Below are 16,831 nucleotides of genomic sequence, written 5' to 3' on the forward strand. Positions count from 1 at the left end.
TCCCAGGACATGACACGCACAGTAGAGGAGCTCGATAATATTTAGAAGAACGTGTGAAATTACTGAGAACATAGAGATAAGGAAGGTGTTTACGACCTTGGGGAAGCTTATCAGTAAGAAAGAGACAACTGGCCCCAGCAGGTGAGAGCCCACCTGGCACTCACAGCTGGGCCCTAGAGTTCCTGCCGAACGTAAGTTCCTGCTGGACATCAGGCGAGGCTATGCCAACCAGGGTGGAGCAGGACGCAGATAAGCCCACTTTGCGTGACTCATTCGAGTGACTGCTTGCTACTTGTTTACCAGTGACGATATCATTCCTTCTGCCTTCCAGGTACGATTTATAAAAATCCCCAATGATAGCATTACCCTCACCGCCTGATAGCGTTCAATCCAGGGTAAAGCCTCGCGTCCTGGAGCCCTCCCTAAATTCACCCGGCGGAGCCTAAGTCCTTTACTGAACCTTCTCTAACGCCCCCTTGCTCAGACACCTCCTGCTCGCGTGGTGCGTGTCCCTCTCTGCGCCAATGAATCAATAAACCCAGCTCTCTTCAACTAAAGTTTGTCCCTGGAGGTCTTTGACTAAAAGGCATTGACGTCGTCTAGTTCCCGTCACCCTGAATTCATATAAAAAAACACTTAAGCTAAAAATATCTGCAAACTAATTGAGGGTGAGAAATATATTTCAGATAGGGAGCTCATGTCAGAGCAGAGAACCTCGAATACGATGTTGCTTTCTAGAGCATCGTCTCGGCTTTGTGCGTATGGAGGTGGGAAGGAAGGAAGCTTTTGTCTCCTGGAGCAAATGCTCCTTGAAAAAGACATGTTGTCATTGGATGATGACATCTGCTTCCGAGCTGCACCTTACTGTCTGTCCCGGGAGCCGCCCAGGGGTGGGGCCTGAGCTGGTGGCTGTCATGAGTTGGTAACTGTCCACAAGGCCAGCATCAGAAATGCCTGGTGATATCACTCCATCCCAGTGGGCACCATTGTGGCTCCGTTTCTATTTCCTGCTTCCCATAGAAACGTCCAGAGAGATGCTTGGTTGGTACCGCACGTGGGACCGAGAACAGAACAGATTTGGGTTGTGAGTGCAAATCACAGACACCCCTGTGGGGATTGGGTCCTCCCCGACAGTGGATGGGTAACGGGCTGAATCACCCCAAGGAAGTACAAGGCCAATAGATGTTAGCCTGCCTTATGGATGATGAAGAATTTTCTTTTTAAAAACTCAGAGAATCTTGATGGGCAAGACTAAAGTCAAGGTAAGGCCCCTCCTCACCAACCAGAAAGCACCTGGGGTGTGTGGCAACAGAAATCCAATATGAAACTTGGGTGATAAATGTGGCAGTGGGTCACTAATGTCCCATCATAAATTTCTACCTGGAAGGAGGGCCAGGGCATCACGCATGTCAGCAGAAGCCAGTGACGGCTCCAGAGAGGACAGTAGGCCAGGCCTGATCTATGAGGAAGCTTTCTCCAGGGGCTCCCGTCACATCCCATACGCAGGCCGAGCTGACATCTGCGGCTATAAAATTGTCGCCCTTCCCTTTCGCCTCTCCAGAAAGCAAAACTTCTTTATGATGCTTTTTATCAAATTTGTCTTTCGTCATTTCTTCTTTCTCTCCTCTTGCTTCTGCTTTGTGCCTGACAAATAAGTGAACTGTTACTCTGTCAGTTATTTATCTGAGTAATTTCTTGATGAAATTGCAAATATAATTGAATTTTCCGAAAACCATGAATGCGAATGAGGCAACAATAGAGGAAACAGTGTGATTAAGGAATTGTTATTCGCTGGTTGTGCTTCATTACCACCCAGAATTCGTCTCTGGATCGCGCACAGATGGAGTCGCTGAACTATGATTATATTTTAGAAAATGAAAGGGGACAAATCTAAAAAGGCAATAAAGCAAATTAGGAGCCTTCTTGAGGGATGGGGTTATTCCTGACCAAGTATATTTGGCATCAAAAATGCGCTAGCACTTTGGCAGTTGAAATTACACATTCGCGCAGCCAACGTTTTTTGCCGGTCAAACTTCTTTGTTATTTTGGTCTTCTAATCACATTCTCTTTCGCCCTCCAAATTGACGATTCGAAAGAACATTAGAAATAATCTTTTCTGAAGGAGCGTTTGCTCTCGAAATGCATTTACACTGAGCGGCTATTAAAAGGATATCACCCAGTCGCTTAGTTTCTCGATTTCACTTTAAAAGAAAGTTACCGCATTAGGAGAAGTGGCCCCCGTTTCAGGGTAACGGTCTTTGCCTTGTCTTTCGATGAGCTGGATTAGTGCCGAGGGCTTGGGGAATGCAGTTTGCAGGCATCTGGAGCCACTGTACCACCCCCTGACAGCAGGCACACATCCCGGCACTGTAGAGGAAGGAAATCACGTTCTTGGTACCAGTTTGCTTTTCAAAGGCTCTAAAAGTAACTGTATCTTCTAAAGAACAGGAGTCGGAGGGATTTCCTTGCAGTCCTGGTTCAGCCTCCTATTAGCTGTGTGATCCAGGGCATATGATTCCACCTCTCTGAGCCATCTTGTCCTCATTTCTATAATCCCCTAGGACCTGCCCCATTGGGCTGCTGGGATGGTTACATGAGATGGATTACCTGTGCTGTGCCTAGGATGTGCTGTGCATAAATGGTGGCCAATGAGTGTGCTCCTCTCTGCCACTCTCCTCACCCTCTGCAACCACTATCTATTCCTGTCTGGATCTCACTCTAGAAGGTCTGTTTCACTGAGAAGAGCACGTCTATGAATCTTCTCTGATGCTCACTAGCAGGTAGGATCCTACTTAGCTGTCATTTTCATCTCCGTTTAATGTCTCTTGGCCCCAGGTCCAGTCCCCTGGGGGGAGCTGGGCTCAAAACCCCTGCCCAGATGCCAGCTCCATGCGAAGCAGCTTAGATCCTGAACCGTTGACCTCCAGGGAGACGCCTGGCTCAGGCTCTGCTCTATGGGGTGGCGTGGAGCATGACAGCAGCAGGTGGGCAGAGGAAATCATAGAGTTTGAGGCCCCACGTGCTCATCTGCAATCTCATCTGGACAGTCCTCCCGTTGAGACTAGGGATGTGTCTTCTCCCCTGAAATATGGGAGGTACTTGACTGTTTGACCATTAGAATTCAGCAGAAGTGAACCAAGGGGCCCAGATTTAATTGGATCAGAATATGAAGCAACTTATGCCCTGGGCCGTTGTCAGCTAATCTATCTGCAGTTCATGGAGCCTCACAGTGTGATACCAACAGAGGCAAAGAGTTTAACGGATCAGGAAAAGGGACTGTCAGAGAACCATTCTAAAACCACTGTCATCCCAGAGTGACCACGTGCATGCCCAAGGCTGAGCCCTCTGAGGGGTGACATCAGAGACATCACACTGTAGGGAAATAGCCTTCACTAAAACAGTCCGGCCAAGTCACTAAACAAATAACCACAGCAAGCCATAGGGATGGGATAGAAAGGGGAATCATATCGAGTTGTTACAGTGCATTACCTAAACGTCTAGCTTCCAACAGAAATTGTAAGGTATGCAAAGAAACACAAAACTGTGGCCCGTACAAAGGAAGATAAAGCAGGAAACAGAAAATGCCTTAGAGAGGACCCAGGCATCTGACTTAATAGACAAAGATTTCAAAGTAACCATTATAAATCTGTTCAAAGAACAAAAGGGGGAACCATAATTAAAGAAGTAAAGGAAGTATGATGACTGTGTCTCCTCAAACAGAGTATCAAAAAGGTAGAAATTTTTTTTTTTTTTTTTTAAATAGACATTCTGGAGTTGAAAAGTAGTATAACTGAAATCAAAAAATACTAGAGAGGCTTAATAAATTTGAACTCACAAAAGAAAGAATCAGCGAACTTTAAGATAGATTGATAGAGATTATGCAATATGAAGAAGAGAGAGAAAAGAATTAAGAAAATGAACAGAGCTTTAGAGCATTGTGGGACATCATTAAGCACACTAAATATACACATAATGGGAGTACCAGAAGGGGAGAGGAGAGAGAAAGAGAGAGAGAGAGAGGCATAAAACTCTTCCAAAAAAATAGAAGAGGAAACATTCATCAACTTATTTTACGAGGCCAGCATTACCCTGATACCAAAACTCAGACACGTGGTCATACCTAACTGCAAGGGAGCCTGGGAAATGTAGTCCAGCTATATACGCTGAAGGAATAGTTTTTCCATCAGCTAGGAGTTCAGCCCACAGTAGGTGAGCATCTTTTAAATCTCTGGGGAGATTTAGAATTAAGTATAGGAATGTAGAAGACACTCAAACCCTTTGCATTAAAATACATGTGCTTTGAAATAAATTGTATTTACATATTTGTTTGAGAAAATGTAGCCTTTTAGAGTCATAGATTAACTTTTCCATTCTAATGTGAAATGTTTAATTGAGCAATTGGTTTAGAATTAATTCAGATTTAAGTTGAAATCTTCCTCGATTTAAATAAGTATTAGAACATATACAAGAATATAATATTTATCATATTTGTAAGTTTCATGAATTATATTTATAGTAATTACTTAAATCCTTGAGAAAGTTTGTTAGACAATTGAAGTACTTAAAAAGAGATTCTAATATATTAAATCTATAAATGCAGTTTACAACGTTTAGGGCAATTTAATTAAACACATTTGTAAATAAGAAGAAACATTCCTCAAAGGTACTCTTAAAAGTAATTGTTAAAATTTGCCAGGCTTATAAATAAATAATAAGATGTGTAAATTGAACTTTAAAGTTTATGAAAGAATTTGGATCTGTATGAATTTGTAACTTTAATAAATTGAATATTAATTTTAAAAACCAAAGAAACCTTTGAGTAATATCTTTAGTGCCCAAGAGCTTCCCTTGAGGGCATCAAATTAATAGCTTTTTATTATTAAAAATACATGGTTATGATTAAAAAAATTCAACCAATATAGGAGGGAAAAGGTGAAACCTCCAGCCCATCCCCGCAGGTAACCACCATTACTGGTTTCTCATGTGTCCAAATTTTCTGTGCGTACACCTAGAACCCACCGTCCTCCACCATTTTTACACAAAGAGGTTTATTCTGTCTAATAGCTTGTACTACTTTTTTATTCATCAGTATATCTTAAAAACAAGTGCATGTGTTTCATTTTTAAAAAAAGATAAATGAGGGAGGGGAGGGCGGAAAATAAATAAAATGTTAAACAAATAAATAAATAAAATGTTTTTAAAAAAAGATAAATTACTCCCTTCACCCCTCCCCGCTTTATTGGCACATAGCTTCACGTCTGTCCTCCGGGTCATGGTCAAACTTCTCCCCATAGCTGGGGCTCTCATCTTGCTCTCTACTCGCTCGCCTGCTCACCCCACAGATCCCCCGATGCACAAAACGGCACTCGCCCAGGTCAAGATGCTGCCATGTCACCAAACCCGCCAGAGAGGCCTCCATGCTCCTTTGTCTTAATCTGCAGTGTTTAGGGCTTTGTTCTCTCTTTGTTGTCCCTTACTGGGCTTCCCACGGTCTCTTTCTTCTCCTGCTGCCCGTCTTGTATTGTCACATCCTCTCCCACCCGACACATGACACCTATGAGCACCTCAACGCCTGGTCCTTAGGTTTCCTCTGTCATCCTAGATCTTTTCCTGAAGCAATGGCCACCCTGCCCAGGGCTTCCGTTGCCAATGCAGTATGGCGATATGCGGATGACTCGCACATTTGTATCTGTCCAGCCCAGAAGCCTCTTCCAAGCTCTCGATAGATCTGGGTGACTGCATAAAGAGCACCTGTTCTCAATGGCTCAGAGGCAGGGCTGGCTACATCATTCATTGGTCCCAGTGTATAATGGAAATGCATGTCCTTTTGTTAAAAATGTATTAAGGTTTTCAAGATGGCGAGAAGAGAGCCTTAAACCACGTGTGGGTCCGTGTGTGACCACACTGGTGACGCAGCCATAAAGCTGGCCCTGCTCAGAGTTATCTCAAACTCAAGTCCAAAAAAACATACTCCTCCCACCCACCACCAAATCTGTTCTGCGTCTTTCCTGTCACCGTGGGTGGCGCCCCCACCATCGATGACTCAAGTCTGGAGACCGGGGGTCATCCTGGAAACTCCCTCCCCTCCACGGCCCCATTTTCCAGGGACACCACGGAGCACCCTGCAGCTGGCTGTCCCCCTTCAGCCTACCCTAAATGGCCATCATCTCTTATCTGGCCTAATGCAATCGTCTTTTCTCTGATCGCTACATCATTCCACGATCCCCACTATGGCTAGAGATCATTTTTTCAAAATATGAACCTAATTATGACAGCTCATGCCCCACTCCACCCCCTACCCCACAGTTCTTTGCCTAAAAACCTATAGGGGCTTCCCATTGAAGGTCTCTTTCTCACGCTATCATTTTTTTTTTTTTCTTTTTTAGGCAAGGCAACCTTTGGTTGACCTCACAGATTACAAGGACCTTGTCAGCTTACAATCCCATACTTTTTACTTTTTACACCTACAGCACCTGGTCTTCCTAGGTGGTCTCCCATCCAAGTACTAACCAGGCCCGACCCTGCTTAGCTTCCGAGATCAGACAAGATTGGGCTTGTTCAGGGTGGCGTAGCCGTAGACGATCATTTTTCTTTGGACTTTTTGTACGTTATTTTTGGCATATAGATGTTTTGATGGTTTGGGAATCAAATTAGTCAACCTTTTGTGGCTTTTGAGATTGGTACTCTTCTTAGAATGATTTTATAAGAAACATTATTCATGTTTTTTTCCTATATTTTGTAGTCTCTCTTTTTTTTTTTTTTTTAACTTCTAAATGTTTAATCAGTGTTTTGGGGTGAAATGTGAGGCTCCAGCTTTGTTTTATTCAAAATGCCTCGTCAACTCTCCCAACAGGTCCCCTGGCTGAGCCATCTTATCCTCTCTGACTTACAAAGCCGCCTCATCTGGCCCTGAATTCTCATTCATATCACAGTTTATTTCCGGCCTTTCCATTCTGTTCCATTGATCTCTCTTTCCTTGGGTATAAGTTCTCCGATGGCCTGACTTGATTCGAGGATATAACACCTGGACTCTCCGAAGGAATGAATGTCCTTCACTGAATCCTCCATAAATAACAACTCCTTTCACGGGGCGTTTTTCTTTCTTTCCTAAAAAGAGATGGAGATAACAGAGGTTCAGGACTATATTTTCCTGTGAGATCCAGAAAGCCATTACTGTAGATCTTCGAGGGCAGAGCTATCAGCCAGGCAGATGGTGGAGCTGATAGCCTTGTGTGGAAACTGAGCTGCGTCTCCCTCCCTACAGACCCGGCAGCAAGTCTGTGAATTTCTGGCCCTTGTTCATGCTCTGAGCCTCAGCTCAGCACTCTAGAATGTACATGGGGTGGAGGTGTTCGTTGGTTTTCTGACAGAAGCAATACATGATTATCATAGGAGGTCCCGATAGCAGAATTGCTTCGAGCGACCCCACTCCCTGTCCCAATGCTTTTTCCAGAAGAAACCACAGTTTGATGAGTATCTTGGTCAATGTCTGCAGAAGAGATGGCCAGCTTTCCCACAATAGATGGCTGCCCACCTCTCTTTAAAGGCGAAGATAGTTTGTCTTAATCCCTTTTTTACAGCTCAGGGAGGGAGGGAGGCTCAGAGAGGCACACGGCCATGGTTAGTGGCCCGGCTGGGATTTGAGGTCCGTCCCGATAAAGAGGCTCCGCTCGCCCTGGCATGCGCTGAGTCCGCGTGGCCTGGGCAGTAACCCGGACAGAACAGGCAGCAGGCCTGGCACGGTGCTGCTCGGGGCTGGCCACTCCCGCTTCCTCCCTGGCTCCTTGGCCCTGGGCCCTTCCTCTATCTCTGCTTTCCCCTCTGGGTCTCTTCCCCCAGGACCAACTCATTTATCACCTTTTCATGAGCTCCGCCAGCCAAGCTATGTCAGGAAATTTCTTGGTGTTCATTTTAATAAAACTTAATTATTAAGACAGCCTCAGAAGTCATAATACATTTAGTGGCTCATTTTTCACTTCTCCATTGGTGGCCTCCTGGCAGCCAGGTGTGGAGGCCGTGGGGCAGGAGGGGTCAGAATGCTTTCGGGCCATCCCAGGAGCTGGGGAGCGAGGCCCTAAGCCTCTCCCCACCAGCCCACAGCCTTTACTCCCCATCCCCGAGGTGAGGGGCAGAAAGAGCACAAAATGCAGAGGCAGGAGGCATGGGACCGAGTCCTGCTTCTGTCACCAGCTGCCAGACAGGTGTCCAGGAAGGTATACAGTCTCTCTCGGCCTCAGCTTTCTGCAAAATGGGAATGGTTTTGGTCCAAACCTGACAGAGCCCGTGTGAGAGTCAGAAGCCAGATCTCAGAATCAGAGGCCTCCTGAGCACGCTGATGGGGCAGAACTGCAGCTGCACACCCGGCCATGGTGTCATCTGCCCCTGCTGGCCGGTGGGTGGGTCAACTCTGTTGGGGTGATGGGGTGAAATCGCAGGTCCCTGATAGTCACAGCGACAGCTGACATTTATTAAGTGCTTTGTATATTTCAGGCCCTATGCCGAGGGCTTTATGTGCACAAACTCGCTAAATTTCCACAACCCTGACTGTTCCTAGTATTACGAGGTTGGTACTTATATCATCCCTATTTCACAGATGGGAACAGTGAGGCATAGAGAGGCTAAAGCGCTGTATCCAAAGTTTCAGAGCTAGTTGAGAGCTGACCAGATTTGAACTTTAGCCAACCCCACAGACAGCCTTCTCATCAATGAAGTCAGTGCCCTGGGAGAAATAAGGGGGAGCAGGAATTTTTATAATCGGGGTGACCTCACCCTGAAGCCGAGGGGAAGGCAGAGGTACAGCAAAGCACCAGCGTCCCTGGCAGCTCGGTGGGGGGGTGTGGCCACACCTGTGGTGCTTACAAGAGAGATGCATCCACAAAGCCCCACATCAGGGGCTGATGGAGGAGACAGCGGGGTATTGGTACAGATGACACAGGGCTGGGACATGGCATATTAATTTTGAAAATAGTTACGGCACATGGATCCAGAAGGAGAGACGCCAGGTTCCATTTATTAAGCACCTATTAAGTGCCAGGCTCTGTCCTCCTGTGGGCTTCCCATGCATCATTTCTGAGTCTCACAAGACTCCTCTGGGGTCAGCGGTATTAACTCCATTTTGCTGATGAAGAAACTGAGGCTCAGAGGGTGTAAGTGACTCGCCCAAGGTCACACAATCTGGTAAAACCAGGTCTGACCTACCTCAAAGCCTTTCTCCTCCACGGCTGTGCCTCCCTCTGTTACATATCCATGTCCACACATTCATTTCAGCTTCGCATTGACCATCACCACAGGCTGGCCTGCTCGCTTCTGACCGGGGCGAGGAGGTTCTCTGTGAGGACGAGCCTCCCTGGCCCCCCACTCAGACCAAGGACGCGGTCCGCCACGTCACTGTGCCAAGAACACCCAGGAGGCTTTACTTAGGTCTTCTAAGTTAAGGGTTCTCACTGCTGGTGAGACAAGAAAACAGAGCAGATAAAAATAACAACACTAAAGGAGAAAGTCACAAAGTTAAAAGAAGTCTCAAAATACCTTTCTGTTCCGGATCCTTCTCTTAACACACCTGAGGCCAGGGCCCCTTTGCCAGGCTTCTTATCTGCAGTTTCAAGGGCTCTAAAGAGGGATGGAGCAGACACGGATTATCGACCCTGCTTCCTACCTTCCCTCCCCCTCTCCCTGCTGTCTTGCTAACAGATCCAATTTTGCTCAGGAATCTACCCCCCAGGGAAGCTGCCCTGCACTCAGCTCAGGGCGAAGTCCTGATTGATCCAATTAGAAGTGGCATGTGCTTTCTGGGGTCAAGGAGATGATTTCATGAGGATGGGGATGGTTTGCGTTTAAACTTGTTTCTAATTTGCAGCTCCAAATTTATAGATGCTCAGAGCTCTGATTAATTACAGTAACAGATGATGACATATCAAAGGGTAGAGCTTCCCTCTCAGTTCCCACAGGACCCGACAGATTCTGTTTCTCTACATTTTGACTTAACTGTCGTAGAGTCACACAGTAGATGGTAAACTCTGCTATTTCAATCTGGAGTTTTTTCCCACCTGTTTGTGGGTGATTAGCTACAGGCATACTGTTGATAAACAGAATGAATAGAAAAGATTCTTGTTTAGATTTAAAAAATAGACACGTTGTAATTCGTCTTGAATTTTGACCTTTCGGTAATGGCTTGTTTCTAAGTTACAGTCTTGGGATAGTGATATGACTCACTAAAGTGGTTACTAGCCTGAAATTTTGATTGTTAAGCAAATTTTGGTAAATTAAATAACCTGTTTCTGCTGACTTCTGCTTTGGAGAGCCATTCTCTGGGAAAAGCATTGTTATCTCTCTCCTATGTAGCAAAGACTCTCAAATTCCTCAGATTCAGGAAAGATAAAAATATTCTCACCGTGTCTTAGCAGGAATGTTCAACATAAATTGGAAAGCACAAAGACAGTTTTCAAATGCAAAATATTTTATTATCAGTGGCCCTCCCTTGGGCCCAGAGACAAAGACGTTTTTTGTATATTGCCAGAACCCGTAAATTCATGCTGGATTTTATACCTATTGGAAAGTAAATAAATTTTTTTACAAGTCTAAGATATGACCGCCTTCGAAAGATGTTTATTTTATGGGTTGCCTCTTAACTATTTACTTAATAACCTGGCTTAGAGTCATTAGTGGCCATTGGTCACTGATCTTTCGTTGAATGCTGCTGGGTGCAGGCCCTCTGCAGGCCACTGGACAGCTGGCAATGAATTCAACATGGCCCTTCCCTGAGCGTTCACATCTCCAGAGATGTGTAAGTTAATATTTGCATAGAATATAGCAAAAACTCCAACAGGTATGCATGCAAGGAGGGTGGGAATGAGTCAGCTTGTGGTGGGGAGCAATCAGGGAGGGCCTCAGAGAAGAAGTGTCATAGACATGGATCTTGGATCTTCTTGCCTCCTGGAGGCTAGGAGCAGCAGTTCGAATCCAGGGTGTGTACATCCTTCAATGCAGAGGGCACATTACAGGAGCTGCTCAAGATGTAGCTAGAAAGGCAGAGGGGGTTAGGGGGAGGGGGTGAGGGAGGGGTGAAAAATGGAAGGCCTGGGGGGCCAGGTAACAATTGGGGCTTTATCCAAATAGACTTTATGGTAGCCATACTTATTTGATATCTTTTGCAAGTTCCTTAATTAGTTATTACATAATTGCCATAAGTTTGGTAGCGTGATGGCCAGAAAGATACCACAGACATAGACAAAGGATAAGAGTTCCTTTGATTTGACTGCTTGGACAGGACAGGCAACAGCACTGGTAGTGGGAGGAAAGTTTCCATGACCTTCAAGCCCCAGGGTGGCACCCACTGCTAATGATAGTCCTGCTGAGAGTATGGATCCCTCAAGCCTATAGGACACTCCCCTTGCCACTCTCACCAGAGTAAGTTACCTGCCCACGCTGGCGACTCCAATCTCAGTCCATGCCTGAGGGTCTTGCAGGAAACTCCAAGGTCAATTCCCCAGGCTCAGTTTCTCAGGGCAACCATCTCCCTGTGGAGCCCAGGTTTCCACTGTCGTAACGATTGCCTGCATGTCTAAGTTTCTAGGTGAGAATTTTGTCATCTTGGGTTCCTTTTAAATAGGACACACTTGTGAGCTCTAAAGTGAAAATGAAAAGGTTCTTGCAAGGTGTATTGCTTTCAAGATTGCCACTCGGTGGGACTTTCGAGGTGCTTAGAGTGAATAAAAATGACACAGACAGCTGAACACTTGCTACAGATAGAACAGCAATACGAATTCGGGCTTCACGCGGAACTCTCTAGGCAGTTAATGAAAAGGAAAGGAAAACAAAGGGTTGGCAATATTTTCAGGGCATTTGCCCCCACATGATTCAATCGCGGGACTTTGAAAAGTGAGATTGCAAAAATCACCTGTCAAGGAGGCATCGAACCAGAGGAATCCCAAAGTGTATGTGTTGCCGTACAGGAAGGCAGAGAGGACCCCTCTCCTTTGGTTACCAAAAGAACTGGGGACTTGTCACCTGGGGGCATTTTGAAGAAGTCACCAGCTGGAGATGCTGAACAGGAAATGGCCTGTTGCTCCCTAAAGATAAAACACTGCTTTTCCAGGTTAAAAATAATAATTATAAAATAATCCCAGAATGCTGAGAAAGAAGTGACTTTCAGGTCTGGGGGTGCTAGCAGAGAAAGTGGAGGCAGTCAGTTTAGAGGTTAGCACCCCTGTCCTACACCCCCCTCTCTCTTAGGTGTAGGATCTGGAAAAGCTCCGTTTGATCAATTCCTATGGGACATGAGGATTTCTCTATTTCTAAGGATCTCCGTATTAAAATGCAAGCATAGCATGGCATACCCCAAAGCAAAATTAATTGTCAGTTCCTTCTGTTCTTAGTACAGTTTCATAAGAATAATATTTCATTTTTTAGGCCCCTCAGGGGCTCTGAAATTTGGGCCGTGATGCATTGATAGACCTTTTAATGCCTGTGGGACACTTGTCGTGCGAAGAACACTCACACCTATTTGTGCTTTGTTTAATATTCATCTTCCCAATGTTATGAATCTATTAAGCAATATTCCTCTTGACATTCAAACACTGTTTGCATAATTGATGAATCGAAACATTACAAATGGAAGCAATTAGAAGTTCTCAAACTTATAAACATTGGTTACAATGTTATTTACCCACTGTCCAAAACTTTTAATTAAAACTGTAAGTTTAACATGTCAGACTCTCCTAAATGCTTCAAACACCTAAAAAGTTGGTGAAAACGAACACAAAACATCACGATGATTGAAAAATATATATACTTACATTTACCCTTAAACTAGTTACAAAAGGATAAAGATCATGAGTATATATCAGATTTTTAATTATTTTTAGACTATTCTTATACTTTCCCAGAGTTACTTTCCTCGAATAAATATGATAGTTTCCTATGATTAGGGTAAAAAAAAATTATACAATTTCTCCTAGAGTTCCAGATTTCTTCCAGAACCAAAAAAAAACAAAAACAAGAAACAAAACAAAACAAAAAACCAGTATTATCTCAGGCTGCCAGTTTTGGGATTACTGATTCTTATTTGGGACCCCAATAAAAGATCTTCCGGCATAATTGTACTTAAGATAAACGTGGCCTCATCAAAAATGAGACAGTCCGTGACCTTCACATAGATCTTTTCTGTGACCAGAGGGTTTTCCTAAGGTGATGTGTTTCATCTCCTAGGAAACCAGCAATCAAAAATCATCGGTGTGCCATCTTCGTGAAGATATCTGGCCATTTCAATGTCTCCTGTCACATTACTTGTTCTCTCTTTACTTGCTGTTGTACATAACTACTAATTTCTATTTTTTTCCCCAGAAACTATCAGATGTATTCAAAATTTACTCTTTCGTCCTTATAAGGATCAAGAAAATGTGCCTATCTATGCTTAATAAGCCAACATATATCCAATAGAAGAAATGTCACCCACATATGAGACAAGGCGGCTATTAAAAATAATATAAAATGAACTTTATCAGGTTCGCTCTTTTTGCCCAATTTCTATCAGCTTTTCTCTTTGGAGCTTCATTAGGAACTTATGGCCCTTCACAGATTCCATGTGTTTTAATTGATTACAGTTATTAGTCTCATTTGATACTCTAATTGTCAGAGTTTGATGGGTGGAAGCCTTTTAATCTAGCTCCTTGGTCCTTCCATAACTACCCAGTGGCAGTCTAGAGAGCTTTCTTACCACAGAAGGAACTAACTTCCTACCTAAGGCTACTCCCCTGCACCCTAAAGATCCCCTGTTTCTTTCAGGGAAGAAAAATGTTGGAGACAAGATCGGGGCATCAGGAAGCGTATGAGAGCTGGTGGCTGGACGTAGCACTGCCACCACTATGGTCACTTTCAGTGACAGAGGTGGGAAAATACTTAAGTTGAGGGCTTTGCGTTGTATTTCCAATTTAACTTCAGCATCGCTCAAATATCATGTTCCGATATGGAATTTTTTAATGTATTTTCTCAATGACAAACTTACTTAACAGTTGAACCTTTCATCCAAGCCCTCGCCCACCTCATTTTTATTTTGTTTTATATTTATAAAATAAACATATATAATACTTGATATTTCTCACTAATCTGTAGCCAGGTGTTTGGTGACTATAGAAGTCCGTCTGAGTCCACCTTAGTGAAGGGTTTATACCTAATCGTATCTAAAGGGGCTTCTTTATTTGGAAATTAATACCATGATAGAAAGAAATGTTGAGAATAACCTCACCAAACTATGATGATAGCTCTTTATAGTATATTCCTATAACAATAGCTACTTATAGTGTATTTTAGAATGGAAAGAAGGGCCTAATTGTGGTGAGTTCTTTGTCTCACTAGCTCATACGGTCATATCTGAAGTGCAATTGCCATTTCCTGCTTCTGTGCTCTCATTTCCAGGTCTTACTCCTTGTTTATGTATATAGTAAACTGACTTTTTTTGAATCCCAGTCCTTTATCAACTGCTAAAGCATTTCGCGTCCCTTCAACATGGCTAATACAACATGGGTTATGGATGCTTTGCAATCTGTATCTTCTGCCAGCCCTGATGCATTGGCATTCCCTCTAGCAGTGGTTTGTCAGAGACCAGTTGTGAATACAGGAGAGAGCAATACTCTCAAAAGAGCTGCTAACAGGAAAAGACGCTGTCCGCTTGGAGGAGAGACCTACCAGTTAGATGCAGAGGCGCTTCCTGTGTAACGCCATTGATCTCCCCACGACGTTGCCCTGCCTACTGCAACTCCGGACGTTTCAGGTCAAGTTCATGTTCTTTCCCTGAGGTTCAAAAAAGAGGAGACTTTTAGCCAGAGATCAGTCGATAATTATTATAAAAATAACAACAATTACAACAATGGCTACCTTTTGAATCCCTACTGTGTGCCAGGCAAAATGCGAGGCTCTTTACAGCTCTTCTATGATAAAATCCTCACAACGGTCCCATGAAACGTGTACAGTTATTTGCTTCATGTTACCTTGGAAGAAACAGAATCAGGCAACTGAAGTAATTTCTCAAGGACTCACGGCTGATTGATGACGGAGCCATGAACCAGGAATCTGTGATATTGATGTTTCGAGAAACCATGCCCCCTGCCAAAAGCCATAGCCTCTAGAGATTCCGATGTGATTTGTCTTTGCTGGGCTCAGGCATTGATATTTCAAAGGTCCACAGAATCTTGACAGAATTATGGCAGATTTTATCTGGTATGCTGTGAGAGTCAAGCATGGCCAAGCCTGGGCATAGGGGGATGGGAGGAGAAAGGAGGATTTACTGACCCCAACGTTATAATAACGTGCAAAGCTTTTATCGCTCCCTCCTCTGATACAGCCCTGGTGACAATAACAGCCGTGTACGCGGGATACTTAGTAGGAGAAGCATCTTTTTTACTGCCGTCCTAGTCACTTTGTCCGGAGAGGTTTTATCTGTTCTCATGGTATTTCAAATAGGTCGTAACTAGATTCCATGTCTCTCCTGACAAACTTAAGCCTACATTCTAACTTTAAAATGTCAGATGGGAAAATAGCCTTTGCTCACTTCCGTCGAGTCGAGTCTTGTCCCCAAGGATGAATGGGGTCGGAAGTGGGTCTCGTGTCTGAAATCGAGACGGTTTGAGAAGTGTGATTGCTCATTTGTCGGCCATTGAGACGGGTGTTTATTTTGAGCTTTACTTACCCAGGCCCCAAAATTACAGGTGATAGTGGAATAGGAGCTACCTGGGTGATGGGAACAAGTGACCCAAGTCGAGGGACCGTTTCACCAAAAAGAAAACCAAAATCCCCTCCCCAGGAGAATATGCAACTGTTTGGCTCCCCTGTGACCATCCCTGGGGTGTTGCTCAGATCTGCGTAAGGTAAGCTTCTGAGCCCCCTTCAAACGGGTCGAACCAGCCTCTACATTTTAAGAGCATCTCTTCTGTCTGCCACAGATCCTCTCGCTTCTCTCTTTTGGAGACATCAAACTCGTTTTACGGAGTTGGCACGCAAGGGGCGACTACAGATCCCTGTATAACTTGGGCAGATGTCGGTCGACAGTGGCTTGTATGGGGCTGCATCTCGCGGGATGCTTAGGATGACTCTGGAATCGGACAGTCTTAGGCTAGATTCCCACTCTTCTTCTTTCTAGCTTCGTCCCTTGGTCAGTCACTACATGTCTCTGAGCCTCACCTTCCTTATTTGCAAAAAGATGGTAAAGTATATTCCCATGGGCTAAAATCTCAGCATTACCAGATCCCAAAATAGGCAAGTTTATTTGTTCTGAAGGCATTTCGTGACTGGGTGCATTGATGCTGAGGACACATCACCATCCTTGCTGTCATGGAGTCGTCGCTCTGTTGGGCAGGAGAGATGGTAATGATAATAAGAATAACTCACCAATAAATATAATATTATGACTCTGGATATGCAACAACGTAGAGGTGGGCGGAATTAAGACAGAGCACATGGAGGGTGAGTGTGACCAGAAGGAAGAGCAGCCATTGTCCACCTCATCACTTCGCTTCCAAGAGACACAGGAAGTTCTTAGACGAGTTCTCTGGTCCATCAGGGAGATGCAGCCTAAAAGAGGCAGCAGGAAGCATTCAGTTTAAGCCTTCCACAGACATGTCAGCAATATTCCACCATCGACCCCCTGCCCTGCAGGTCATTGGATTAACACCACCGGACGGGACGGGATTGACCAACTCACTCATCTAAATCTCTCCTTCCACAAACACTCACGCCCTCTGGGCCTGCCCCTGCTGTCCCTGTGGCCTTTTGAAGGTGAACTCATGTTGAGCATTCTGCCTTGGATCCCCAGGGGTTGTGGCAGCAAGATGAGTCACCT

At 44.6% G+C, this 16,831-nt stretch overlaps 1 protein-coding gene and 1 pseudogene across 1 annotated transcript in view; one reads left to right on the forward strand and one right to left on the reverse strand.

Moving 5' to 3' along the window:
• KCNIP1 (potassium voltage-gated channel interacting protein 1) overlaps positions 1–16,831 on the forward strand; it is a 272,303-nt gene that overhangs the window by 59,339 nt on the left and 196,133 nt on the right. The gene's annotated exons all lie outside the window — the stretch shown is intronic.
• Positions 6,462–6,580, reverse strand: LOC111746220 (annotated as a pseudogene).

This window comes from Pteropus vampyrus, unplaced genomic scaffold (assembly GCF_000151845.1).
Source record: "Pteropus vampyrus isolate Shadow unplaced genomic scaffold, Pvam_2.0 Scaffold179, whole genome shotgun sequence".
NCBI classification, from domain to species: domain Eukaryota; kingdom Metazoa; phylum Chordata; class Mammalia; order Chiroptera; family Pteropodidae; genus Pteropus; species Pteropus vampyrus.